The sequence below is a fragment of the Toxorhynchites rutilus genome, chromosome 3 (genome assembly GCF_029784135.1).
Source record: "Toxorhynchites rutilus septentrionalis strain SRP chromosome 3, ASM2978413v1, whole genome shotgun sequence".
NCBI classification, from domain to species: domain Eukaryota; kingdom Metazoa; phylum Arthropoda; class Insecta; order Diptera; family Culicidae; genus Toxorhynchites; species Toxorhynchites rutilus.
This window is the reverse complement of record NC_073746.1, coordinates 179274334-179302309: the sequence shown is the minus strand read 5'-3', so window position 1 is coordinate 179302309 and position 27976 is coordinate 179274334. Positions and strand designations below refer to the sequence as shown.

At 39.2% G+C, this 27976-nt stretch overlaps 1 pseudogene; it reads left to right on the top strand.

The window, feature by feature from the left end:
* The first annotated feature begins 21992 nt into the window (after positions 1–21992).
* On the top strand, positions 21993–22066 carry LOC129780753 (U4 spliceosomal RNA; annotated as a pseudogene).
* The last annotated feature ends 5910 nt before the right edge of the window (positions 22067–27976 follow it).

Here is a 27976-nt window from a genome sequence, read left to right as displayed (position 1 = left end):
ATTGCGACAAAATCGCTGAATTAGCCGAGAAAGACCGGCATAGTAGCAGCCGTAGCATCGGCCAAGAGCTGGGGATAAGTCATCAAACCGTTATTAACCATTTGAAGAAGCTTGGATTCACAAAGAAGCTCGATGTATGGGTGCCACACACGTTGACGCAAAAAAAACATCTTTGACCGTATCGACGCATGTGAATCGCTGCTGAATCGCAGCAAAATCGACCCGTTTCTGAAGCGGATGGTGACTGGCGATGAAAAGTGGGTCACTTACGACAACGTGAAGCGCAAACGGTCGTGGTCGAAGCCCGCTGAAGCGGCTCAGACGGTGGTCAAGCCCGCTGAAGCGGCTCAGACGGTGGTCAAGCCCTCATTAACGGCCAGGAAGGTTCTGCTGTGTGTTTGGTGGGATTGTCAAGGAATAATCTATTATGAGCTGCTTTCCTATGGCCAAACGCTCAATTCGGACCTGTACTGCCAACAACTGGACCGCTTGAAGGTAGCACTCATGAAGAAGAGGCCATCTTTGATAAACAGAGGCCGCATTGTCTTCCATCAGGATAACGCCAGGCCACACACTTCTTTGGTGACGCGCCAGAAATTCCGGGAGCTCGGATGCAATCCGCCGTATAGTCCGGTGCATGCACCAAGTGACTACCACCTGTTTTTGTCCATGGCGAACGAGCTAGGTAGTCAGAAGTTAGCCACAAAAGAGGCCTGTGAAAATTGGCTATCCGAGTTTTTTGCCAATAAGGAAGCGAGCTTCTATAACAGGGGTATTATGAAGTTGGCATCTCGTTGGGAACAAGTCATCGAACAAAACGGCGCATATTTGACTTAAAACAGATGATTGTAACTAATTTTATGAACAAATGAAAATTCAAAAAAAAATACCGCAGGACTTTTTTGACAGCCTAATATAAAAATAATTGATCGAATATGATCGATAGAATCTCGTCGGATAGTTTCAACACTCTGACGGAAAACTCAAAGAAATCAAGCGTATCGATTTATCGAAACTGAAATATTTAATTTGAAACTTTAAATGTACTGTACCATCGTATATACTGTGTTTCACAGTTCTGTTCTAGGATTTTTCCGAGTCCGATTTCGAATGTAGCTGTACCGGGTCGGTTACCTCAAGTTCGACGACAGTGAATAGCCGTTGAGGATAGATTCCACGTGGATATCGAGCGTAAAGGTTTGACCTCGTATGGCCTTGCACCGTTGTTGATATTGGTGAATGATTGTCCACCATTATCAATATTTCTTCGATGATATATTGGATGTCTGCATACGCTTGTGACCGTGTCTTTTCCATCTGCCATGCAAGGCGATAAAAGTTTCAGATTACCGCATGGCCCTGAAAATGTTTTTTGCAACAATATCGAACAGCCACCTATGTTCCGAAATCCGATTAGCTTTAAACTTGGTTAGATTTTTTCTGTGTTTATTTATTTATTTATTTATTTATTTATTTATTTATTATTAATGTAAATAAATAAATTTTAATATATTAAAGACCGCTCACGAGTTTTTTCGTGTTTCACGTTCCGTTCCGTCGCCGAATACGCCCGTTCCGGCATCTACAACATCTTGGCACTATTGAGCAACAATCAGAGCATCGAAAAATAAGCCCGGTTCCGGACAGCCGACGATCCTGAGCGACAAAAATCTCCAAAGGATGCTGAAGAGGAAGATCGAGAGTAAAGTGGCTACATCGCTGCGTGCGCTTGGCCGGGAGGTGCAACCGGCCAAACAGTGAAAAAGTACCTGGCGATCATGGACATACATGTCAGGAAGCGGAAGTCCCGTCCACTGGTCTCGGAGCTGCAAGCTATGACGCAGCGGCAGCGGCTGTATAAGATGGTCAAGTCGATTTTCCCGAGGAATCGCGACATGGCGGTGGTGATGAACAACGAGACCTATCGCACCCTGGATGGCAGCGACTGGCAGGGCACTTCGTATTTTACTTCCCCCACGAAGGAAGTGAGCTCCGAAGTGAAGTTTATTTCACACACCAAGTTCCCCAAGAAGGTGCTGCTGTGGCTGACGATCAGCGAGAAGGGGATGTCAAAGTCACTCTTCTTTAGCTCCGTTCTGGCCATGCCGGTCCTGCCGGAAGTTGCGTCGTTCATCAAGAAATACCATAGGGGCGAAGACGCGGTGTTCTGCCTAGATCCGGCGTCGGCCCACTACTCGAAGCGATCGTTAGAGAAGATGGAGCGGCTGAATATCGATGTGGTAGCCAAGTCGACGAACCCACCCAACGTTCCCCAGCTGCGTCCCATCGAGAATTTCTGGGCAAACCTGAGGCGTAAGATCTACTCCAACGATTTTGTCGCGAAAACTGAGAAGGAATTGATAAATAAAATGAAGAAAGAACTCAAAAATATCCCTACATGCATGTTTTCGTCCGCCATGGCGAATGTTCCGGTTAACTGCCGGAAGGCCGCTCGCAAGAGCGTAGAATTCTTCTACAAGTAAGCTAATATAATCACCTCTTATGGGAAATTTATCAAACTCAATTATCTGTCTTGGTTTTTTTTCACCATCCAAAAAAAGTCCATTTTTAATGCAAACGTTATTCTTTATCACAAAATATTAGAACCGTTTTTTCTTGATTATGGAGTAATTCCAAATGAAATCGACAAAATTTGTCATTTAATGACAAAACATGAGTAGATTCCCCATCGTCAGCTTGTTGTAGCAGACGTGTATTGTTCGCGCAGATTGTACCGTTAGCTACAGAGGTTGGTATTTTTTTAGCTCAAGTTATTTTCGAGTGTTTTTTTCACTTCGCGTGTGATTCTTACCGTGGAACTGTGGGCGGAGTGCCCAACGCAGAATCGAAGGAAGAAATGATCTCAGCAAGAGGCTGGAAGGGTGATCATTTTTCATCGCAATTGGTAAGTGTAGTTTAACGATTGTCGATTATAATGTGGAGACGTGAAACTGACTCGCATTATTGTCCGATACACAATCGCACTGCACACACCTGGCACGCGATCGAACGATCGTGAATGAAAAACAACAGCATTGTTCGCAGTTAGGTATAAGAAAAATTAAAAACAATTATCAAAGAAAAAATCTGCCGTTCTAAGAATGGTCGAGGGCGGGGTGCTTAAAAAAATGAAGATTTCAGACTCTTCCTCGCTTGCAGAGTGTAGTAAGTCTCTTAAACAAACTCCTATACCAGAAGAAATTCCTGGGGACGAGTCAACTCACCCTTCCAAGCCACCATAAAAAAATCGCAACCCTCTCCCCTTTATCCTGTAATACTCCCATTCAACACTCGATTTCGTCTCTCCCATCTGATGGTCCCGTTCCAACTCAATCCTCGTCCTCGCCTTCCTCTTCTGTTGTCTACGCTCTCCATGTCAGAGTTTATCCGTCTCAGGGTAGGTCCTTGGGTTGTTTTTTCTGTCCCAAACCGAATGGTAAGGCCCTGAAGGTCGTACAGATTATGACAGATCTGACAAAATACTCCTTCGTTACCGAAATTTGTAAAGTATGACCGAACAAACTGCGGATTGTCGTGTCTGACCGAAAGTAATCAAACGAGATTGTTGCTGATAAGTACTTCATTCCCGAATATAGAGTATTTATTCCCTCCCATGACGTAAAAATTAGGGGATGATAACTGAAACGGCTCTGTCGAGCGAAAAAATAAAAAGTGATGGTAAGTTCAAGAAGCTTCCCTCAATGGAAGTAAAAATCTTGGACTGTCGCCAACTCGGGAAAGTCTCCCACGAAGAGGAAAAAATATATTTACGCCGTCTGACTCGTTTCGAGTCACTTTTGCTGGTGCCACTCCCACTGATTACGTTATGGTAGACAAACTGAGGCTCCCGGTGCGACTCTTCGTGTCAAAGCCCATGACTTATCAGATATGCAAGTCAGTTGGTCATACAGCAGCTTATTGTGTCAACAAGGAGCGCTGTGTCACTTGCGGAGAGCAACATGTGGGCAAATCCTGCGATGCACAAGTGTTCATATTACGAGGGAGCCCCACACGTACTCTCAGCTTGTGAAACTTACAAGAGTCGTTGGGAGAAACAGAAGCGCTCTTTGAAGGAACGCTCGAAGCGCACTTTTGCGGAAACTTTAAAGGGCGCTTCACCACTGACCCAACAACAGCAACTACCAATCTCACCACACAATGTCTTCTCCACGTTGCCAGTAGACCAAATGGCTTGGAATATCGAGTGCAGCAGACAATAAAAATCAGGTTCCTCCTGGCTTCCGTGGGGGTAGTTCACCTTCGAACGACTCATATCTTTACGTGCTTTAATGTCTCCGACTCCATCAGAACCATTGTCACTACAATGCTTTCAATAATAAAGAAACTTTTGCAACAATTGATGCAAATATGGCCCCTCCTTACAAAGATTGTCTCTCTCGATGGCTAATTCCAATAGAGAGGTTGGAGATATCACTGTTTTACAGTGGAATTGTCGTAGTCTTATTCCTAAAATGGACGTTCAAATTTCTTATTCGAATTGACCTTCCATTTATTGGAGGGATCGAAGCTGTTGTTTGACATGCAAACATCAGAGGCAAATACCTCTGTATTGTCAGCTTGTATTGGCCTCCGAAGGTTCAAGTTAGCCGCAAGCAACTTGCTGACATGCGCTCACTCCTTCCTGAGCCACGGGAGGCTTCAACTCTCACGGAACCGCCTGGGCGGACCAGTACGACGACAAGCGTTCATTTTTTATATATGACCTTTATAACAGCTTCAATATGACGGTTTTGAACACTGGGAAAACAACACGTGTACCGAAACCTCCAGCTAACCCAAGTGCTCTTGACCTTTCGCTTTGCTCAAATTCTATATCGCTAGATTGCAAGTGGATTGTAATCCAGGATCCCTACAGAAGTGATCACTTGCCAATCAAAATTCCTATCACCAACGAGTTGAATTTTTCTGGTTCAATAAACATGGCATACGATCTCACAAGACACATTGACTGGAAAGAATATGCGGACGCGATTGCTCTAGCTATCAAATCGTGCTTATTGGCGAAATTTCGTGGGAGGTTTGCCACGAGAAACCTCAATGAAAAAATTATGGAAAGCGGCTCGAAACATGAGAAATAGCTCTTCAACGAATGAAAGTGAAGAATATTTACATCGATGGATGTTTGATTTTTGCGCGGAAGGTTTGTTCTGATTCCGCTCCCGTGCAAAAAATGAGATACACCACAAGATAGGTACGATCTTGATTCCGAGTTTTCGATGGTAGAATTCTCTCTTGCTCTCCTTTCTTGAAACAATTCTGTTCCAGGATACGTTCAACTTGTTGAAAAACCTCGCTAATGTTGCGAAACATCGTTTGTTGAATTTATTCAATGGGTTTGTGGAACATAATATTGTTCCAGATGATTGGAAAGTACGAGTTATAGCTATTCAAAAACCCGCGATCGATTTCAAATCGAACCGGCCCATTGCAATGCTGTTTTGTATACGGAAATTGTTGGAGAAAATGATCTTGTTTCGTCTTGATCGATGGATTGAAACGAATGGCCTACTCTCAGATACACAATATGGGTTCCGCAGGGCCAAGGGGGCGAATGATTGTCTTGCGTTGCTTTCTTCAGAAATTCAAATGGTTTACGCCAAATGGCAAATGTCTTACGCATAATGGCAAATGGATTCAGTATTCTTGGACATAAAGGGGACTCTTGATTCAGTTTCAATAGAGGTCCTGTCAGACAAATTACACTGCCGGGGTCTGCCGCCTCTATTGAATAATATGTTAAATAACATGCTTAGTGAAAAACATTTGAACTTTTCTCACGGAGATTCGGCATTCAGTCGGGTCTCTTACATAGGCCTCCTCCAGGGCTCATGTTTAATTTAAGAATCGGGCTCCTCAGCCCTTATGTAACAGAGCCTGTAAAAATAAACAAATTATAAAAAAACAAGTAAAAACCTTATTTGGTGTTGATTCAGCAAAAAAAAAAAGTTCATTATGACCAACGTTCGATTTTTCGAACATTCAATTCCCCCGGCTGTTATATTCCAGTGGGGGCCTAACCAAATGGCTTTTGGCCTACACCACAGTATGTGTTCTTCTATCAAAGTAATACTGTAAAAAAGTTCCCATATTTTATTGTATTTTATTATTATGTTTTATTCAAACTGAAAACACCTTCCAGACGTACTTACTTTAACCCTTAAATACATGATTTTTCCTTTTTAAATACAAAGTGTGTTGCGCCAAACTGTCGAATTTTGACAGTTAAAAAAGTGAACTACTATATAATGAGAGTTTGCGTTCAAAAACTAAGATAGATGTTTCTAGCACATATTGAAAGTAAAAAATACTGTGTTTGAATTACCGTTTAGAAATTATGTAAGGAAGAAAACACTGATGTACATATACATCATAACGCATTTAAGGTTTAAATCGAATTTACTGCCCAATAAAGTTATACAACTTGAATTAAATTTATGGTAAAGAAAGTTCTCATTTTAGCAAAGTTTATAATGAGACATGAACGTTATTGTTGATCATGTTTTGTAACTACATGATGTGAGAGCTACGTGCAGCGAGTTACAGATGTTCAAACGAGAAAGAAATATACACTGAGAAAAAAATTAGAACTCTTTTTTTTACGATATAACTTTAATTTGCAATACAGGTCGGACTCGATTATCCGGAGTATTGATTTTTTTTTCACTCCGGATAATCGAATCATAATTCATGAAACTTGGAACACATCTTTATCTCTGGTGTCATTATAAAACTGCGTATTCCATGATCTTCAAAATCCAAAATGGCGGCCGGTACAAAATGGCGGAATTTGTACATATTTTCCAAAATCCCATCAATATGGGTATCGAATGAAAGGGCTTCAGTAGAACACAGTTATTTATGGAAAATGTAAATCATAGATGGAGACCACTACAAAATGGCAGATTACATATTTTCTCAGTACCACTTCCATATGGGCTTGAAAAGGCTTGACTAGTAGAAAACAGTTATTTATGAAAAATGTTAATTCAAGATGGAGGTCGCTACACATTGGCTCAGGCTTTTCTCAGATCCCCATACATATTATCAAAGGAAAGGGATTGACTAGTAGAACACAGATATTTATTAAAAATACAAATCCAAAATGGCCGCCACCACTAAATGGCGCCATATATATTTGTTTTCAAAACTTCCTCAATATGGGTATCAAATGAAGGTGCTCGACTAGTAGGACATAGCAGATCATGAAAAATCCAAATCCAAGATGGCCGCAGTCCCCAAATAACTAATTTCTATTTAAATAGTTTCATTCAGCTTGGTCTGTTTGTATGTATGTTTGAATGTTTGTGAGGTTGTCCCACATTAATAGAAAAATTGAACCTTCGATTATATACAGACTCGATTATATGTGATTCGATTATATACTATTTTGGACTCGATTATATACAGTTTGGAAAAACTTTTTTTTTATTTCAAATATGACTTATTTCAAGAAGAAATGTAATAACCTTTCAACGATAAGGTGAAATTTAAGTGGTTATTACATGTACAGTGGGGTAAAAATAGTAATTTTTGAAGATTTTGCTTGTATTTTTACTAGGAATTGTTTATATCGATATTGCAGCCAAATTAAGAAATATTTAAGTTGGGTGTCAAAGAACAAATTGTAGAGCAGTTAGAGAGCTTCAATTGAATTGATAGAAGCAGTCTAGTAAAAAAATTTTTTTACAATAATAACAATTTTATTGTAAAAAAAAATTTAATACATTAAAAATTATTAACTTTTAAGTTCTTCAGTTCGAAAATGTTATTAAAATCCATTAATTTATATGTTCCACGACTATATCTTGTACTAAATTTCCACATGTTTTAAATGAAAGCAACAGAATCGCCTTCCTTAGCGTACTTTTTTTAAGTAGAGCCAGTTTGAGGCAACAGAGTCCGAAATAAAAAAAAAGTTCTATAACACTGTCATTGTTGAAATTCGTTCATCTGCGTACAAAGTTTTTTTTTATCAAATATGATCGACTATCACCGCCTGAGAGAACCTGGATATTTTTTTTCATGTGAGAAAGGTGTTTCTTGACTTTAAGTAGATCAATCAAAAATCAAATTCCTCTTTTATATTCAAAAAACGAAAAATACATGCAAAAAAACGAATAAAAGAAATGTTATATACAGGATTCAATTATATACGGGTGAAAAGAAATCAAAAACTGTATATAATAGAGTCCGCCCTGTACTGTATTCTATTAGTCAAATTATTTTAATTGATACCAATATTGAGGGGATTGCAAAAAAATACATAGTCGACCATTTTGTGATGACGACCTTTTCGAATTTATGTTGTTCATGATGTAGTGTATTCTCCAAGTCAAGCCATTCAGCTATTTTCTAGCGGCGGCCAAATTGGATCTTTCAAGATCATGGAATACGCAGTTTTATAATGGCAGTAGAATTAAAACTATATTCCAAATTTCAGTGAACAGGAACGGGGTCAAATTTCGATTAATGTGGGAAAACCTTACAAACACTCATACATACATACAAACAGGGCAAGCTGAATTAAACGATTAAAAGTAACTGTTTATTTGGGAACTGCGGTCATCTTTGATTTGGATTTTTCTTAGATAACTGTATTCTACTAGTCAAGTCCTTTCATTTGATACCCATATTGATGAGGCTTTGGAAAAAAATGTAGCCATTTCTGGGTAGCGGCCATTTTGGATTTGCATTTTTCATAAATTACTGTGTTCTACCAGTCAAGCCCTTTCATTTGTTACCCATATTGATGGGGTTCTGATAAAATAAATAACCCACCATTTTGTAGTGGCCGTTATCTTGGATTTGCATTTTTCTTAGATAACTGTATTCTACTAGTCAAGTCCTTTCATTTGATACCCATATTGGCTATTCAATATGGAGTTATTATACAAATTATTCAAAATTTCCGAAAATCACAAATAAAATACTCCGGACAATCAAGTCTCCGGATAATCGAGACCTACCTGTATCTAAATTATGAACTTTTTTATTTTTTTTTTCATGTAATAGTCATGTAGGAAATTTAAAAAATAATTCCAAGATGGTAAAACTATTTTTGACGAACTTTGTGGAACAATGAGTCAAAAATCAATTTTAGCCACAAATTATGAATCCTGATGTGATTTAAAACAAGAAAACTCATTATTAAAATCGATAACCCACTTCTAGTCGACGCAGCCCTAAGTTAAAAAATTCTCACAGAAACGTATTACTACAAAACTAATCTGAATGGTTCCGACAAAGCCTAGGCCTTCCCAGAGCCCGAGCATTGTTAGTTTTCCTCATTTGTAAGAAAAACTTGTGCGAGAAAAATTTGTCTCGCACAATTGTTATTTATTCAAATGCTATTGAAAGGAATGTTGAGAAAATTGCATCGCAGTGTTCCAAAAGATGTCTGCCCTATGCCAGGTACTTATCATACAGTTCTGAACAAAACAGTTTTCTTTGAAAATCCGAAATTTATGGTGAGGTGACTGGTCAGTGGAAAAATTTATATCAGCGTGATTATACCCCTCCCTGTACCTGGCAACGTTAGAGTCCACCTCAGTAGCACTCCCATTGATTGGTCGAGTCCAAGGCGCTTGTATAAATGTATAACAGGTGAAGCAACATCATCACTTCAATGAGAAGGGGATTACGGTTTGTGGAGCGGGGGTTGTTTGTTTTGTTATTGCTAGGATACGCCATTTTTGCATATTCACATGCGAGAGTAGTGGATGAACTGGATGAGAATGAAATTCTACAAAATCATCCCGTCTTTTTCACATAAATTCGCGAAAACCGACGAATCGTTCGAATAAGCGTCGCAGCAGTTTGTAGAGAGCCGCCGGCAGCGTTCTGATGTTGTTTGTAAACAATACCGACAGCAATTCCAATATGGCTGAAAGTGCATTTCATATGATTGTTTCACCTGGTATATATAAAGGCGCCTTGGTCGAGTCTACCTTGGTTCTACCCTTGATAGTAAACTACTTTTTCATTTCGATGTGGATAAAACGTTCATCTCAGTAACAGTAACATTCTGAATAGATCACTATATCCAATTATCAACAGAAGATTATCACTGTCCCTTGAAAACAATTGCATCCCACACGCAAATCGTTCTCCCAACAATCGAATATGCTTGGGCAAAGTAACAATTATACCACGACATCCACCTCAGCATAATACTGGATAGTCCTTCTGGGACAAGATCCACCGCCTGGTTGGTCCTTCAAGTGGTCGAGACGAGAGAAATAATAATATTTTTTTTTTTTTTATCTTCGCTTATTTTTTCGTCGGCCTATTTCCGCCACTTTAGTGCCAATCACCGACATCAGGGAGGCGACTCCACCTGTTCCTACCTATCAGACTCAACAACTCATGAGCCGGGCCAACTTCTTTTACTTCCGCTCCGAAGGAAGACGTAACCAGAGATTTTTCGCCTCAGAAAATCCCAACGACGCCAGCTGGGATTGAACCCAGGCCGATCGGATTGTGAGGCTGTTACGCTAACCATACAACCACTGGCGCCGTCGAAATAATAATATGTTTAATAATTAAATTATTTGAAGAAGCCTGTACAATAACCAGGCATAAAACATTTTATAATATCCCCAATAATAAGCAACGCACGACACTTTCGTTCAGGAATTCATAAAGAAGTGAAAACTATAGACTTCCAGTGTATTACCTAATGAAGTATACGTGACGCACATTTCCAGACGCCATGATCAATTGCCGGGAGGTAAACTAACCGCGCGGGTCATCTTCTACACACGTCTTCGGCCTTTCGCCGAAATTCTAGGAACCAAAGCCAGCGCGATCTTCTCCGCCGGTTTGGGCAGAATTCATCTGTTTGAAGTGTGCATTTTCGATGCATCGAGCTGTGACCATGATAAATTGAGGCGTGCAATCCGTAGCATACGAAAAAGGCGTTTAATGTGAAGCACACTCTCATTGCAACGATCAAAGCAAAATTCCGCGCGAAGAGACCAGATTTCCTAACTCAGAAACCTCGTTTTCTGCTTCAAAACACAGGAATTCCAGGAAAGTGCTCCCCATCGTGGCGGTTGAGGCCAGCGGTGGCTGTAAATTATACGAGATTTATTCGACGAAAGGGACAGACGAAATTTAGCGAGCACCACATTTTAAAACGACATCAAATGACATCGAACTCGTTATCTAACTTGTACTGTAATTTTTTTACTCCAGCATTCAATTTCCGTCAAAGTGTTAGTCAGCAGTGGTTCGGATCACCAGATCATTAACTGCTAGTGGCTCGCTAAGTGCTTTAATTCGGACCAGCTGCGAAACTGAATCATTGCGCTGCTGTGTTTGCGCTGTAAGTTAACATCTGTGACGTTCCATGTTTATCTGAGTAATTTCCAATGAATCACGGAACATCTGCTAAATATTTTAGCACTGCATGTGGCTCAAAACGAGCGTCGCGCCACGGAACGTGAAATTGTGTATCTATGACGAGCATTGTTGTGCTCCATTGAAACGAAGATGCTAATTGGAATGTTTTTGGTCGTTCACTAATCAGTACTTACGTTTTATTTACCGAGAACGTTTCTGACGAATTTGAACCTCGACGCGTACGGATGAATGGTAGCGTCAGCAGCATAAATCACAGTTCCTAATTGTGGATCACTTTTTGATAGTCGAAAAAAAATTGTAAAGGGAGCCCTTTGTGGCAAATGCTTCGTTCAGAAGTGTCACGCTATACGCTAGCTAGTGCTAATTGTCTGGTTACACCTTGTTTTATTTTTGGACAGTCCCATTTGTTAGCAGGTATATGTTGGCTACGTTTTCGCGTTCATGTGACTGTCATGTTTACATTTCTCTTCGCTCTGCTTTACTACAGCGCAAATAAATTGCTTTCAAGAAACAACTGGTATGTAAAACTGGATAGTATTGACGCAGCGTTTGATATTCGTTATGATTATCGTCCTGGCTTTGAAAATTGATATTAATTGAGCTGTAGCAGGACTGTCAATTTGAGGTTGTTTGGGCTGTGACGTTACAGCAAACATCAGCTGCTAATTCCATCGCTATGCCTATAATATTGACAGGTTTCCTTGTCGAAGTGCGAACACCTGATCTGACCATTATTTGCTTCAAGCAGGGGGAATCAGTATATGAGGCTTGTAACAATAATTACGCGAATTTCACGAATATCTGACGGTAGGTATAAGGTAGATAGGTAGGTAGGTATAAGTGCAATTCAAATGAAATCGTCCTAAAAGTGAAGATTTTAAAAACATGTATTTTTGATTCGAATGAAAGTTTGTATTCCGTTTGGGTTGGAGGAAATATGAGTTGCCCACAGCAATTAGGAATTTTTTGACTTAAGTGTAACTTTTGAAAAGGGCGTATTTATTTCAGTAAGAGAATTCTTTGATAATTTATATCTCAAAAACCATGAGTCGTACCTAAATAGTGTCTTAGAAAGAGTTATAGAGTATTGATGTTTAAACGTGAAAAACCGAAGAAAAATAGTACACTTTTATATTAACAAAAAAAAACTTTAATTTGCAATATCTAAACAATATATATTTTTAATTTTTTTTTAATTTTCGTATAAAATAGAAGTCATGTAAAAAATTAAAAAAAAAAGGTCCAAGATGGTAAAACTACTTTTAACAAACTTTGTGGAACATCGAATTTTTACGAAATTTTAAAGCTTCGAATTTTTGTACTTTAACAATCATTTTTAGACACAAATTGAGAATCCCAATGTGATTTAAAACAAAAAATCTCATTATCAATCACCCTCTAAATGTAGCCATTCTCGAGATACAGATCGGACTCGATTACAAGTGATTCGATTATATATTAGGCTGTCAAAAAAGTCCTGCGGTATTTCCGCGAGGTGTCGTTGTAAGCGAGTAGTTCTAGTTGTATTCATTGTATCGAGTCATACTATAGCTTATTGGAAAGGTATTTTTGCGCGCTATAATATAGTCCTTGACAGTGTTTTGTTTGGTTAAGTCGTTCGTGAGTTATAGTGTCGCAAATATGGAGCAAAATAAAGATAAAATCCGACATATTTTACAGTACTACTATGACAAAGGCAAAAATGCATCTCAAGCTGCCAATAAAATTTGTGCAGTTTATGGACCCGATACAGTTTCCATTTCCACCGCACAACGATGGTTTCAACGTTTTCGTTCTGGTGTAGAGGTCGTCGAAGATGCGCCACGCTCCGGAAGGCCTGTCGTCGAAAATTGCGACAAAATCGCTGAATTAGCCGAGAAAGACCGGCATAGTAGCAGCCGTAGCATCGGCCAAGAGCTGGGGATAAGTCATCAAACCGTTATTAACTATTTGAAGAAGCTTGGATTCACAAAGAAGCTCGATGTATGGGTGCCACACACGTTGACGCAAAAAAACATCTTTGATCGTATCGACGCATGTGAATCGCTGCTGAATCGCAACAAAATCGACCCGTTTCTGAAGCGGATGGTGACTGGCGATGAAAAGTGGGTCACTTACGACAACGTGAAGCGCAAACGGTCGTGGTCGAAGCCCGCTGAAGCGGCTCAGACGGTGGCCAAGCCCTCATTAACGGCCAGGAAGGTTCTGCTGTGTGTTTGGTGGGATTGTCAAGGAATAATCTATTATGAGCTGCTTCCCTATGGCCAAACGCTCAATTCGGACCTGTACTGCCAACAACTGGACCGCTTGAAGGTAGCACTCATGAAGAAGAGGCCATCTTTGATAAACAGAGGCCGCATTGTCTTCCATCAGGACAACGCCAGGCCACACACTTCTTTGGTGACGCGCCAGAAGCTCCGGGAGCTCGGATGGGAGGTTCTTTTGCATCCGCCGTATAGTCCGGACCTTGCGCCAAGTGACTACCACCTGTTTTTGTCCATGGCGAACGAGCTAGGTAGTCAGAAGTTAGCCACAAAAGAGGCCTGTGAAAATTGGCTATCCGAGTTTTTTGCCAATAAGGAAGCGAGCTTCTATAACAGGGGTATTATGAAGTTGGCATCTCGTTGGGAACAAGTCATCGAACAAAACGGCGCATATTTGACTTAAAACAGATGATTGTAACTAATTTTATGAACAAATGAAAATTCAAAAAAAATACCGCAGGACTTTTTTGACAGCCTAATACAATTTTGAACTTTTTTTTTTAAATTTCGAATATGACTTATTTCAAGAAGAAATGTAACCTTTCAACGTTGAGGTGAAATTTAAGTGACTATTTCATGTGCAGTAGGGGGAAAATCGCGATTTTTGAAAATTTTGCTTGAATTTTCACCAGGAATTGTTTATATCAATATTGCAGCCAAATTAAGAAAGATAGAAGTTGGGTGTCAAAGCATAAATTGTAGTGCGATTAGAGGGCTTCAATTTAATTGATAGAACCAATCTAGTTTCATATAAATTTTTAGGATGAACATAATAATAACACATAATTGATTTTTATTAACTTTGAAGTTTTTTACTTCCAAAATGTTATGAAAATCCACTAATTTAAAATGTTTCGCTACTATACCTGTACTAAATTTTCTTATCTTTCAAATGAAAACAACAGAATCGTCTTCCGTAGCGTACTTTTTAATGCAGAGTTCTATAACTCTGTCATTGTTGAAATTCGAACACATCTCTGGATAAATTTATTTTTCTCAAGTGAGAAAGGTGTTTCTTGACATGGGGTTGGGAAAGGGGATAAATCAAAAATCAAATTCCTCTTTTATATTCAAAAAACGAAAAATACATGCAAAAAAAAGGAAGAAAAAAAGACGGGTGGGTAAAGTCGGGGACATAACCGGGATGACGTAGGACTATACAAAGGGGACAGCTTTTGCTAAATATATATTTCAAATATATTGTTTTATTTTCTTCTCCTTCGTGAATACCTACCTATCTACCTGAAAAATGGATTAGTTTACTGTTTACTCTTTATGAACATGTTGGGGGTTCTGAAAAGAACCTTTAGTGTTGTGTTTTTGCGTTTTTTTTACAAAATTGATTCTTGATTTTTTTCTGAAGGCTTTGTACTTATTAAATGTTCAACGCCGGCCATCTTTCGGCGTATGCACATATCGTACAATCAAAATGATGGCTGTGATAGAGAATACATTGGTGGTCATCAGCTCATTCACTATCATATATTTCACTATTGAGCATATTATCGTACCTTAAACTGTGGTTTCGGAGACGAATGAATTGTAAGATTTGTAGTCTCCGCAAACAAAATAAATAAAAATGAAACAGAACTGAGGTTTTGGAGACGAACTCTACGATCTGTCGAGAAATAAACGAGCTATAAGCGTTCTGAAAAACCAACAGTAAATACAGGGACGGATGACCTTCGGATTAAAGTCCTTTAAAATAAGAACAGAGCAGCAGGAAATACATAGCTCATCATGTTGCTCCTTAGTTATTTTTCTATACAATGCAGATGTAACGTCCGTCAATTTTCAACATCAGTTATCAACCAAAGAAAGCAGTTCTTGCTACCCAGAAATTTCGTTAATGCCATCCTGCATACAATATGTTGTAATTTGAAGCCACTTTTAATTCGGAAACCATTTATGGGTTTGTGAAAACTGAATGATCAATTTAAAAGACCTCAGCCACCAATAAGCTCAAGAACAAGCATAAACAAAATAAATCGGTTTATATTATATGTCATATTATGTCACTTTAGAATGCATTGTGAAATGTATTGTGAAAAACTTTTAATAACTCTTCTTTGAAAGGTTTAATGGCCCTGAAAAGCGCCGTGTTTTACGGTGGCTGGTTTTGCCACCAAAGCAGTCTGTATAAACAAACTTTTTCCTTCTTCTACCTGCTGCGATTGCGTTTGCCACTCGCTGAGACTAGTTGTTGCCACCGAACCGAATGTGCTCTGTTCTGTAGGCGGGTTTTCTTATTGTCGTGAGCAGCTTTGCAAGCCAACTCGAGCACTCCGGCGGCCGAAATTCTATAACCGCTATTAGGTATACTTGTGCTCCGGCACCAATCCGTTGATGCGATGTGATGTGCGTTAAAAGGCAGCGATGGCAAAAAATACATTCATTACGATTTGTTCGCTCGTTGGATTCACATGCAGTTGTTTCTAACAAACACGAATGTACCGAAGACTAGTGGAATAATGGAAAAGCCGCCAAAAAGTTCGGCACGGCGCAGAAGAATATCTCGGAAACCGACAATAGGGAGGAGAATGAATCATATGCTATCTACATTATAAGGTGCTGAATCAGGATCATTCCGACACCGGTTTCTCATCGAAGGCGATGAGCGTCTTGAGCTTCGTCAATGCATCTTTGAGCGTATCGTAGCGGAAGCCCCGGGTCTGACCCACTACAATAAGCGGTCAACCATTACGGCGTGGGAAATTCAGATCACAATCAGTCTGTTGCTGCCCGGTGAACTTGCATGCGGTTTCCGAAGGTACCAAAGCGGTGAAGAAGTATACCAGCTTTTCAGGACCACAAAATCATCTTTAATATAAAGAGTTTATTGTTTTGTTATCACTCGATATACCCATCTTGTTCGGCTAAACCTTCCTGTTTAGCGATTGCGTTTGTCACTCGCCACAGGATTCACAGTTGGAAAATTTCTTCCCATCCAGCTTGGGACATGTTGTACTGTAAATTACATTTAATGCGATATGCCGAAGCACCACTCAGTATCGCATTGGATGCGATTTCAACCTGTAACTGAACATTTGCGATGACAGTGGTACAGCTTTCACAGTTGGAAAATTTCTTCCCTTCCAGCTTGGGACATGTTGGGTCATAACTTGGACCCCGAACTCCATGTTTACAAAAATGTCCAACTAAATATGTCGCATTACAGGTCCGTCCAATTAGCTAAATGTCGAACTAAATGTAAATTAATGTAGTTTCAATCTAGAAGCAATTTAAGAATTGGTGAAAATTGAATAATCGAGAAAGTCTCCAACCATCAATAAGCTCAGCACAACTGCCAAATTCTCAAACTCATCATTTTCTGGCAGACAAATTATGAAAAAATCAATTTGTGTCTAATTATTATTTAGGATAATATTTTAGAATGCATTGAACTGTATTTCGTAAACTCTTTTTTGAAAGGTTTAATGGCCCTGATAAGCACCGTGTTTTATGGAATGGTTCCAATTTAGAAAACTTAGTACTCGTGGTTTTGAATAAAAAACCATTTCGAACGCCCTCGATGCCGCCTTGTTCTGGATTTGCCACCAGAGTACTTTGCATAAAGAACAAACTTTTTTCTTCCGCTACCTGCTGTCGTTATGCGATTGCGTTTGCCACTCGCCACTCGCTGCAACTGCCTGTTGTTTTCTTGATGTCCACCGAACCGAATGTGGTCTGTTCCTAATGCGGGTTTTCTTATCGTCGCGAGCAGCTTTGCCAGCCAACTCGATCACTTCGGCGGCCGAAACTATATAACACCGGCTAGGTGGACTGGTGCACTGGTACTAACGCGCTCGGCCTAGCTACCCTTGCGGAGCAATTGGCGGATACACATACGGGAAACTGGAGACCAACACTGTTCGAGCGGGATTTTGCCTTTCCCTTCACTTTTCCTCCTTTGTGTTGGTTTGTTGATGTGATGTGATGCGAAACGATGTGGTGTACGATTTGGATGAGAATGATCGTTACGGAAGGTAGGAAGGTATTGTATTATAGAGACTTTAAACGTTTTCAGTTCATTCGTCTCTAGCCTTGAGAAAGGCCCTTTGAAAACTCTACTCTACTCTACTCCAGCGCTACCACCTCCACCCTCTTGCCTTGAAAAAGGCACTCGATCCCTCGCCGTCCAGCTCGTCCAGCAACGATGTTGTCCAGTCGGTTTCCACACAAAGAATGATCGTTACGGCAACGGAGCGGGGATTTTTAAGCTGACTGGCTGGCTCGAGAATTACGCATGTGTGAGACTGCGACCAATGTTTCGTTCATTTTTTTTCTTTTTCCTTTCCAATCGCGCTTCGTTCTATTTCGCTGCTGCTCTGGTTGCCCGTTTTGGTCGGTACGATTTGAGGAGCACAAAATGGACCAATCAAAAATGGGCACATAGTGCATTTGGACAATGCTTGCTATTTCACAATTATTCAATTATTTATCTCAAGAAAAACGAAATGTTATTCATTATGATAGATGCGTAGATATATTTCCTATCAATTGATGCAAAAACCTTTGCGATCTATTGAGAAATGCTCGAGTTATAAGTGTTCCAAATCTTGCATTTTTTCCTACTTGTTCAGTGCCTAGATTTTCATTTCACACCCTATATCTTCCGGTTAGACGTAGTCCTACGTCAAAAAAATATTTTTTGACTCGTTTATATACAGGATTTGATTATATACAGTGAAAAGAAATCAGAAACTGTATACAATCGAGTCCGCGTTGGTTCTGCTGTATTTAAAGAAATATTTCTAATTCATTGTCTTTTTTTATAGTAAATAGGCCCTTTTAATAGTGTAACATTTAAACGATCGTACGGAAAGTTTGGCCAAGACACTGTTATGCGTTACGATTTTGTCGCCGCGAGACACATCATTTTGTAGCGTAACATAACATTCACACGCAGGTATATTTTTGCGAGATGAACGATTAATACCCATTGTTTCGCGGTACGAGTTGAGACTCTGTGTGCCACATTAAGTAATATCAAGCCTCTTTACAAATTGACTTCCGAGTAGAACAATCAAAGTTTAAGAATATTCTCGATAATAAATCGACGTGTGCGCTTTTTGCAGACATGAAAAGTGAGTCGAAGTAATCGTTTTCAATTTATTGTAATTATTTTTTTTTAGTTTAGAGAAGTGTTCCACATATTATTCAGTTTTTTTCCCCGTAAACAGTTAAATCGCGAACGAATCACGAACAAACTCAGGTAGGTGAAGTGACTATTAAATTTAATAGCACAACCATGGTGATTTGTTGTGTTCATTTGAAGGCAATAACCTTCAATCGATGGTTTTTTTGGTTCTGCTTCTAATTTTCTCTGGTGTAACCAGATAAATCCACGAGCAAGTGACTGACCACGCCATCAATCACAATCGTTTGGTAATCAGCTGTTTGCTGGTTCATCTTGCTCGTCTGTAGGGGCCTCAGACAAACGCCAAAAAGAGTCAGTGGACGACTCTTCCGACGGTAGTCCATCGGGTCATCGTTGGCCGGAACCTCAACCATGACCGATGAGAAGATGTATGTCAGCGTGTTCTTTTATCATTCCGTGGTTTTGGTGGTCGGCTGTCTCTCCATTTTGGCCATTCGCCCAAAAGTTTTCTATCGGTCGCAGCTGGGGGATGTTGGGAAGGTTGGCGGTTTATATCCAACCGATCCATCCTCCAGTGATCTTTTGGCATAATTTGCTGATCCCAAGTTCGACCACATAACCTTCGCAACTTCCGGCAAGCACTTCGTACTGTATATTTCCCAGTTCACCATATGACTCGAAAGAAGAGCGGCTTGGACATTCCCTTCTCGTTTGTCAGGGAATGATCTTCTTCGAGAACTTGATGTTGGTGATATATTCGTCGCCATCACTTATCTGGGGAACGTAAAGTATCCGGTGCATTCGTTGAATTCTAGCATCAAGTACGTTTTGTCTTTCATTATGAGTACGAAAAGAAGTTTTTCACTTCATTAACCGGAAAAAAGTTTTTCGCCGGTACCTTAAGCTACTCCTCCTGGATGATTGCCTGCTGCGCAGATAAGGCCGGTCTCGTCTGACACTTCCGCATAAAAAAAGTCCTTTTTTGCCAGATTCTCCTTCATCATTTGACCGGTTGCTTCGGTCACCGGCTTAAGGAGCGGCAGAGAGAGGATATTGTAAATACCAGATTGGCTATATCTGGCGGACACAAAATGCCTCAGAATGTCCAACTCCTTCGCTGCGGGTTGGAGCTGGCAGTATGGAAAAGTCATCACGTTGCTTGACAGCGCGGCTGCTGCGAATCAACAGCCTCGAATCATTTTTGTTGTAGGCTTGATAAACCTACGATTTAAGGAAAATTTGTTCCATTAAATTTTCTTTTGTAGTTTTTTTTTCATCGCCATCCGAAATTAGTCCATTTTTTTAATGCATACGTTAATACTAAAATCGATGAAAAATGGATTGGAATGTTCGAGCATTCCATTCGATAATTGGAAGAAAATTGTAGAACTTGAATCGTGCTTGCCAGACCTAAATGCTCTGACCGAGTGAGAGATTTTCAGGCGTAAACAAATTCTAAACTACCGAAAAATCACAACTGAGTGATTACAGGTCAGGTTTAATTGCTAGGACACATGTTAAGAGTTTCACAAATACATGTGACTCTCTAAACCAGGGTTTCTCAAAGTGGTCGATATGGACCCCTTGGGGTCGATCTCGGTTTCCCAGGGGTCGACACAAACGAAAACTGATTTTGGGGGTCGACGAGGCTTAAAAATCTACCCCCATTAATCAACACAAGTTCTCATATGAAACTTTGAAGATACTGTCTATGTTGTATTACGTGAATCAAGTTGTTATAAGAATGACTAACATTTCAGTAGAATTATTATTGCGTTAAATTCAAAAATTTATTTGTGATATTCACGATTGCCCGATTTGGGTCAAATATGTACCGTTTTTTGTGTATTTTGCCGTCATTTTAAAGGTAAAGGCAACGAACCAGGCATCAAGTGATTCCCACCTTTTACTCGTATTGCAAAACATCCTGAGTGATAATAAATTGGGATCAAGAGATAATTGTGAACATCGATCACTATAGTTTTTCGCCAATAACAATCAAGACTTCTATGAGAGAGACTTTCATAGCTTGTCTTAGTCTCGGTTCTTATTGGCGAAAAACTATAGTGATCGATTTTCACAATCTTCTCTTGGTTCAATTTCTTATCACTCAGGAAATTTTTCAATGCGAGAGAAAGGTGGTAATCACTAGGTGCTTGGTTCGCATTGGATGCATTATTACTTCCCAACCAAACTCCCGGAGTTTCTGGCGAGTCACTATAGACATGTGTGCCCTGTATAACAAGCTTGTACTTTGGTCTCGAGTTCTGAAAAAAAACATCACACGTAGACATTTTATCTTTCGAATGAAGCGATTATCATACCAATTCGTTCAGCCGGTAAACAGTTATTAACGCTCAAAACCTTGCACCCAGACGTAACCTCTTGTTTTGGAAGCTTTTAACTTACACACCAGAAATTCATGCGAAAGCAAGCTTACTACTGTACAGTTTTCATTGTGCATATTGTGAGAACACTTTGTGAAGCTTCATTGGAGCTTAAATAATAATGAACTCATCTATTAATTTAATTTAAGCGATGATAAAGTGATTACATAGCTACATGAAGTGAACTAAAGTAAAGTGATTGAAAAAGAATTTACAAATTTCTTAGTTACCTACGCGCGTAGCGTAACCATACGTTTCTGTTGTTTATGAAAAAGTAACATACTTCCAAAAGTATCTGGCAATACTCCATTTTTAAGGACTGCTCAAAATTTATGATATCAATTTGTGATTTTTATGTAGAAAACAGAAGTTTTAGAGCACCGGCAGCAAATTCTGTTTAAATTTATTGAAAATGCAACAAGTTGATAAGTGTTTCACTGTAATCATTCCATTTCGGATCTACAATGTAAGCTCATGCAACAAAATAAACAAAACAAATGGTGTACCGTCATTCGGGGGTAAAATGATCGCGGGGTGAAATTGATCAAACGTAGTGAAATTTTCGAAAGTATTCTTTCATGAAATTTAAAAGATTTTTCATCAGAAATCATCTGTAGGGACTTTTCGTCAGTGGCTCCCATCGTATATAATATTCGTTAATATTCTCAACACATGAAAACCATAATAATAGACGTTAAATGTATTGGCTCACAACAAGTGGTTCTCTACCATCCACAGTAATACCACAGTAATAAGATAGTTACAACTACTATTAAAACAAGTGGAATGAATAAATTTTACAAAAAAGCACCATGGAGGACAACTTTTTTCTCTTGACCAGACAACTAGTGTTGCAGCTTTGCGCAGTGGCGATATCGTAACCAATGAGGTACATCCGAGGTTCGATTATTGCTAGTTGAAAAACTAGTGTTGCGGCTCAGTTTTCTCGGAAACAGCTCAAACCATAGGTTGATCAAATCAGATTTTGAAATGTCAAACCCTTTAATTTTAATTTAACTGAGTGTAGGTAATAAAATCAGTACCCTGACAACACAGAAAACCAATGAAAACATAGATTAAAAAATGAAAATTCAGAAAACAATGAAAACATAGATTGATATTTTTTTCCAAGGTTTTGAAATTTCTTTTAAAAAAATTTCAAACTAACGTTTAACTTAATTTTTCAACAAAACGTTTCATGACGTTTTGTGACCTTAGCACCAGTACTGGTATTTTTTTTTTATTTTACAAACATCAACAGGCTTAACATGTTTGCCCTAATGACCGAGAATTAATTATTAAATAATAAAACTAATAATAAAACTATAGAACTAAATATTAAACCTATAACAATTATAACTACTTAAGAATAGCAGAATAGAGCGCTTTGAGGGACGAACGGGAAAGGTGATAATCAAAAGACGAACTACAAAGATAGAACACACGACACATACTGGTTACGGGTTCATTGTAGCCGTAATTTGTTCGAGATGGTGGAAGGTACAAGTAGTTACGGGTACGCGACGACTAATGTTAAAATTAATTAAGTATAGCAGTTCGGGGCAATCGATATTTGATAAAATAATATCAGATACAAAAAGCGCTTTGGTAACATTCCTTCGAGAGCCCAATGAATCCAATCCTTTGAGACTACAGCGATCCTCGTAGCTGGGCAGATTAAATGGGTCATTCCATGGCAGATTACGCAAGGAAAATCGAACAAATTTTCGCTGAATCGACTCAATACGTTGTACACTATTTTGGTAATATGGTGACCATACAACGCAAGCATATTCTAGAACGGATCGAACCAATGCACAATATAGGGCCTTGATGCAATGTACATCTGTGAATTGCTTCTTGGCACGGAAAATAAAGCCGAGGACTTTGGATGCTTTAGAAGTAATGTAAGCTATATGATCACAAAAGGTTAGTTTAGAGTCTAACATAACTCCAAGGTTTTTAATAATGTCCACACGTTTCAAAATTTCACCGTGCAGTCTTTATTCAAAGCATATCAATGTGCGCTTACGAGAAAACGAAATAACCGAACATTTGGATGGATTTAAAATCATTCTATTCGTTGCGCACCATTCAGCAAAATTATTCAGCTGCTCTTGCAGAAACTCTGCATATCCAGTGGAATTCACACGGAAAAACAACTTGAAGTCATCGGCGTAGGAGAGCTTCAGGCACTTCAGATGAAAATTAATGTCATTAAGGTATAGCAGAAAAATATATGGGCCGAGGTGGCTCCCTTGCGGAACACCAGACGTTACACGAAAAGGAGAAGATATAGTGTCTCCAATTTTCACTGACATAATACGATCAGTGAGATAAGTCCGTAGCCAGAATAAGAAGGGACCTTTAAAACCAAGACGTTGAAGCTTAGCTACAGCGATGTTGTGGTTGATTTTGTCGAATGCTGCGGAGAAATCGGTATATACCGCATCGATTTGCTGTCGCAGTTCAAGTGAACGAGCGATGTATGATGTGTACAGAAGAAGATTCGTGGAAGTCGACCGTTTAGACACGAAACCATGTTGTTCCTCGACGATGTAATTGTTGCAAGCATGGGTGATAAAATCCAATACGATGAATTCGAATAGCTTGGAGATGGCACAAAGGCACGCGATTCCTCTATAATTAGTTACATCCTTCCTAGAGCCTTTTTTGAATACAGGAAAAACAAAAGAATTTTTCCAAGCAGTCGGGAAAGTCCCACTCAGGATGGAGCGGTGGAATAAAATACTCAACGGTAGCGAGAGACTTCTGGAACACATCTTCAGTACGATAGATGGACTGCTGTCGGGTCCAGCATTCGTAGATTTCTTCAATCTAGAGCAGGCATCTTGTACAACATTACGATTAATCGTAGGGCAGGCTCCGACCGATGACAGGCTGGGTACATTTTTAACGGTTGCAGAGACTTGATCACTATCAAGACTTTCACTGACAAAAACACCACTGAATTGCTTACGAAACAACTCGCAAATGCTTTCACTGGTGGAAACTTCAGTATCGTTACGTGTCATCACGGTGGGTAAACCAAACTCTTTCCTTTGTTTATCGACGTATTTCCAGAACCCACTTGGGTGAGCACGCAGATTCGTTTGAATGCCATTTAAATAGTCGGCGTGTAAAACTTTGTTCAGGCGTTTGTAGGTTCTGTTCACAAAAGAATACTGACTTCTCCAAAAATCATTGCGACGCTTAGCAAATTTTCGAAGGTATGATCTTTACAGTGACTTCAAGCGTTTGAGATTAGCATTTGTCCACGGAGGGTTGAGCGACTTATTAGCCTTCTTCTTGGGAACAAACTGTTCAATCGCGTAAAGTAAAACATTGTACATTGATGACGTGGCGTTGTCTATATCCTGGTTCTCCAAAACATCATTCCAGTTGATACCAAGGAAATAAAGGTTCATTGACGAGTAATCAGCTTTTCGATAATTGTAATAAGTTGATTCAGCAGTGTTGGCGAAGACGAGCGGTGGCGAAATAGATATAGATATCAGAAGTGGGGGATGATGTCGACATAATTTCACCAGAGGAGCGGGTGCTTCAATGACTACCGTGTTGTGAGCGAGTTCTGAACTGATGAAACACAAATCAAGAATGTGGTTGTTGTTATTGAAGATATGATTCTTCTGACATAAACCGGCCGTGCTGACACTATCAAGAAGCCGTTCCGACAAACGATTCAGAGTAGAATGTGAATGAACTGGATACAAGTAATCCGAGGCGCTCTGTGTCCAATCGATACCGGGTAAATTAAAATCTCCGAGCAAGACTATGTTGTCACTTAATTCCATTTGTTGTGTGATCCAGCGAAGCGACACGATATGCTGATCTATTACAGCTGAATCATTGGTTCGATCAGGAGGGATGTAAACTGCACCAATAAAAATCGTACGATTGTGCAACGAAACAGCTGCCCAAACTTGCTCAATAGTGCGCCCATCGGGGGGGGAATAATTCACGGGATTTTATATTCGAGCGGACTGCCAGCAGAACTCCACCCCCAGTTACTTTCTTGCTGTTCTCAGCAGATCGATCTGAACGGTATACCATGTACGAAGAATCAAAAATTTGTTGCGACAGCGTGTTATCGTTGAGCCACGTTTCAGTGAAAGCGAATACATCAAATAAGGTATCGGAGCAGGCGAGATAGTAATCAGCCGTTGAAGTATTCATACCACCTACATTCTGATAATAAATCAGAAGTTGATAGCTCACACCAGACTCGTTCTCGTTACTCTCAAAATGTTCAGTTGCGGTGGAGGGGGTGGTACTCTTCGAGGGAGAGCGCGTTGCGGGTCTAGATTGGCCAATGGTTCCGAATGCGCTGGGGTACTGTTCGGGCTCAACCGACGGACATGTTGGACATTGATTTGATGTTGAGTTCGAGGAGTCGTTAGATTTCTGCGAGCACGCACTGGCGGATGCTCTAAAAAAGGACTAATCGAAATACCGGATGGCCAGATATTCTTGGAATTTATCAAGCTTTCCAACGATTCAGGCACATTCAATTTGAACGATATTAAAGTTATCGGTCTACTATCCTCCCTATTTCGGAATAACACCAGATCTCGACGTTTCATGCATTTTAAAGTCATTTGGCATCGAAAAAAAAAATTTCGATTTTCCAAATATCCTTTACTCTCCCCTTGGAAGATTTTCGAGGATCTAAAAATCAAAACTTTGAGCGCTTTGAGGCACTCCTAAATTATGTCCGATTGAGCTGATACTTTGCACAGATCTTTTTTTTTTTGGGCCAATAGACAAAAAGGTACATGGTCGGTTTTTGAAATTTGACACGACCATTTTCGCTGCCACCCTAAAGTACATCCATTGAATTAAACTATCGTTAATAAAGATTGATTATATTTTATGAAGAGATATTTCATAAAATATATTGGTATTTCGATTTCGTTAAATTTCGGCATGATTGGCCACTAGTGTGTGATTAATCGTTTAATTGAGCCTTTGAGTTGTGCTAGAAGTGGTTTTACGTCCACTTAACCTGCCCTGCGAGTGCTAGCCGGCAAAGTAACACGCTACTTCGCATCGATCTTCTTCGAGGATCGTTGGCGCTTAAGCGAAGTAGTTTAGCTCAGGGACGGAAACAGTACAGGATTGGCCATTCTTCAAATGCGTAGAATTTTTAAGATTGATTAGCCGTCCTGACACGAACGTTACAAATTTGCACCCAACGCTTAAAAACGTTACAATATGTTTGTCGTGTTATACCGTCATGTTCATGAAATTTAATGAATTTGATTAGAATTTCCAACAATTTTTACAATAAATATGATAACAATATATATTTAGGAGTTACGTTGAAAAACATTTGAAGACATGTGGCTTAATATAAAACGTAGCAATATTAAAAAATCTTTTTTTGTCTTAAAACAAACTTTTAACATCGTGTTGTAGAATCAAAACACGAACAGTTTCCAAATGTAGAATTGAAATCCCAACAAAGCAAATAAACTCCGCTGATTCAACCGGACGTTATGGGTACAAAAACAATTACCTTTTTTACGTTATACCTAGATTATACCTGAAGTCAGGTATCTTGACGGTACCTCTGTATATGTATATAAAGTTACTTAAATTCAAACATCGTTCATCAGTCGGACAATCTTCCTTATAGAGTGAATAACAGTATACCACAGTAGACTGCAACAAAATTTTCTCGTATTGCATGCCGTTTCCGAAAAACGGTAAGAAACGTTCATCTGAAAAACATTTCTTAACCGTCTCAGTGATTGAGAAACTTAAGTTAATGGGATGCAATGTCCTTTTAGATACCTTTAAAAATTTGCGGATGATGGCGTTTATATCTATATAAATATAAACTGATTAACTTTATCAGATATTGCGAATTAATGTTTTTTTTTGTAAATAATAAATAGAGTACTATTTTTTTCTCAATGTATATTTTTTCACGTTTAAACATCAATACTCTATAACAAGACACTATTTCGGTACAACTCATAGCTTTTGAGATATAAATTATCAAAGATTTCTCTTACTAAAATCAATATGCCCTTTTCAAAAGTGGCACTTGAGTCAAATTGTCTAATTTCCGAAGTCTCATATTTCCTCCAACCCAAAACGGAATACAAGCCCTCATTCGAATCAAAAATACTCATGTTTTGTCATTCATCGATTTCATTTGGAATTGTCCAATAGATCTCTCTTAATCCTATACACAATGTATTTGTCAAATAAAAGTTAGTCATTAGTCGTTGGTCATTATTTTCCCAAAGAGATATTAGCCCATAAATTGTGGTCGTCATCATTTCATTAAACCGTTTTATTTGTTTGTCTGTAGCGATTTACCACATTTATAGAAATTTGTCCCCCCTTCCTGTTGACCGATTGATCTGAAATTTGGAACACACCTTTATCTCTGCAGTCATTTTAAAACTGCGTATTTTATGATTTTAAAAATCCAATATGGCGGTCGCTACAAAATGGCGAATTACAAATTTTCTTAAAACTCCATCAATATGCGTTTTTCCAAAACCTCATCAATATATGACTATTCTATTAACCAGCAAAAAATTCAACGAGTGAAAGTAGTCAAAGATTTAGGTGTCCTTTTGGATAGTGGATTTACCTTCCTGAATCACTACAGTAACATCATCGCTAAAGCGAACAAAAATCTGGGATTCATAATGAAAATCGCTAAGAACTTTCGTGATCCGTACTGCTTAAGAGCCCTCTTCTATGCACTCGTCCGCTCAATCCTTGAAACAGCAGTGGTTGTCTGGAGTCCTTACACTGATATTTGGTCTGTACGGATTGAGTCTGTTCAGAGGAAATTT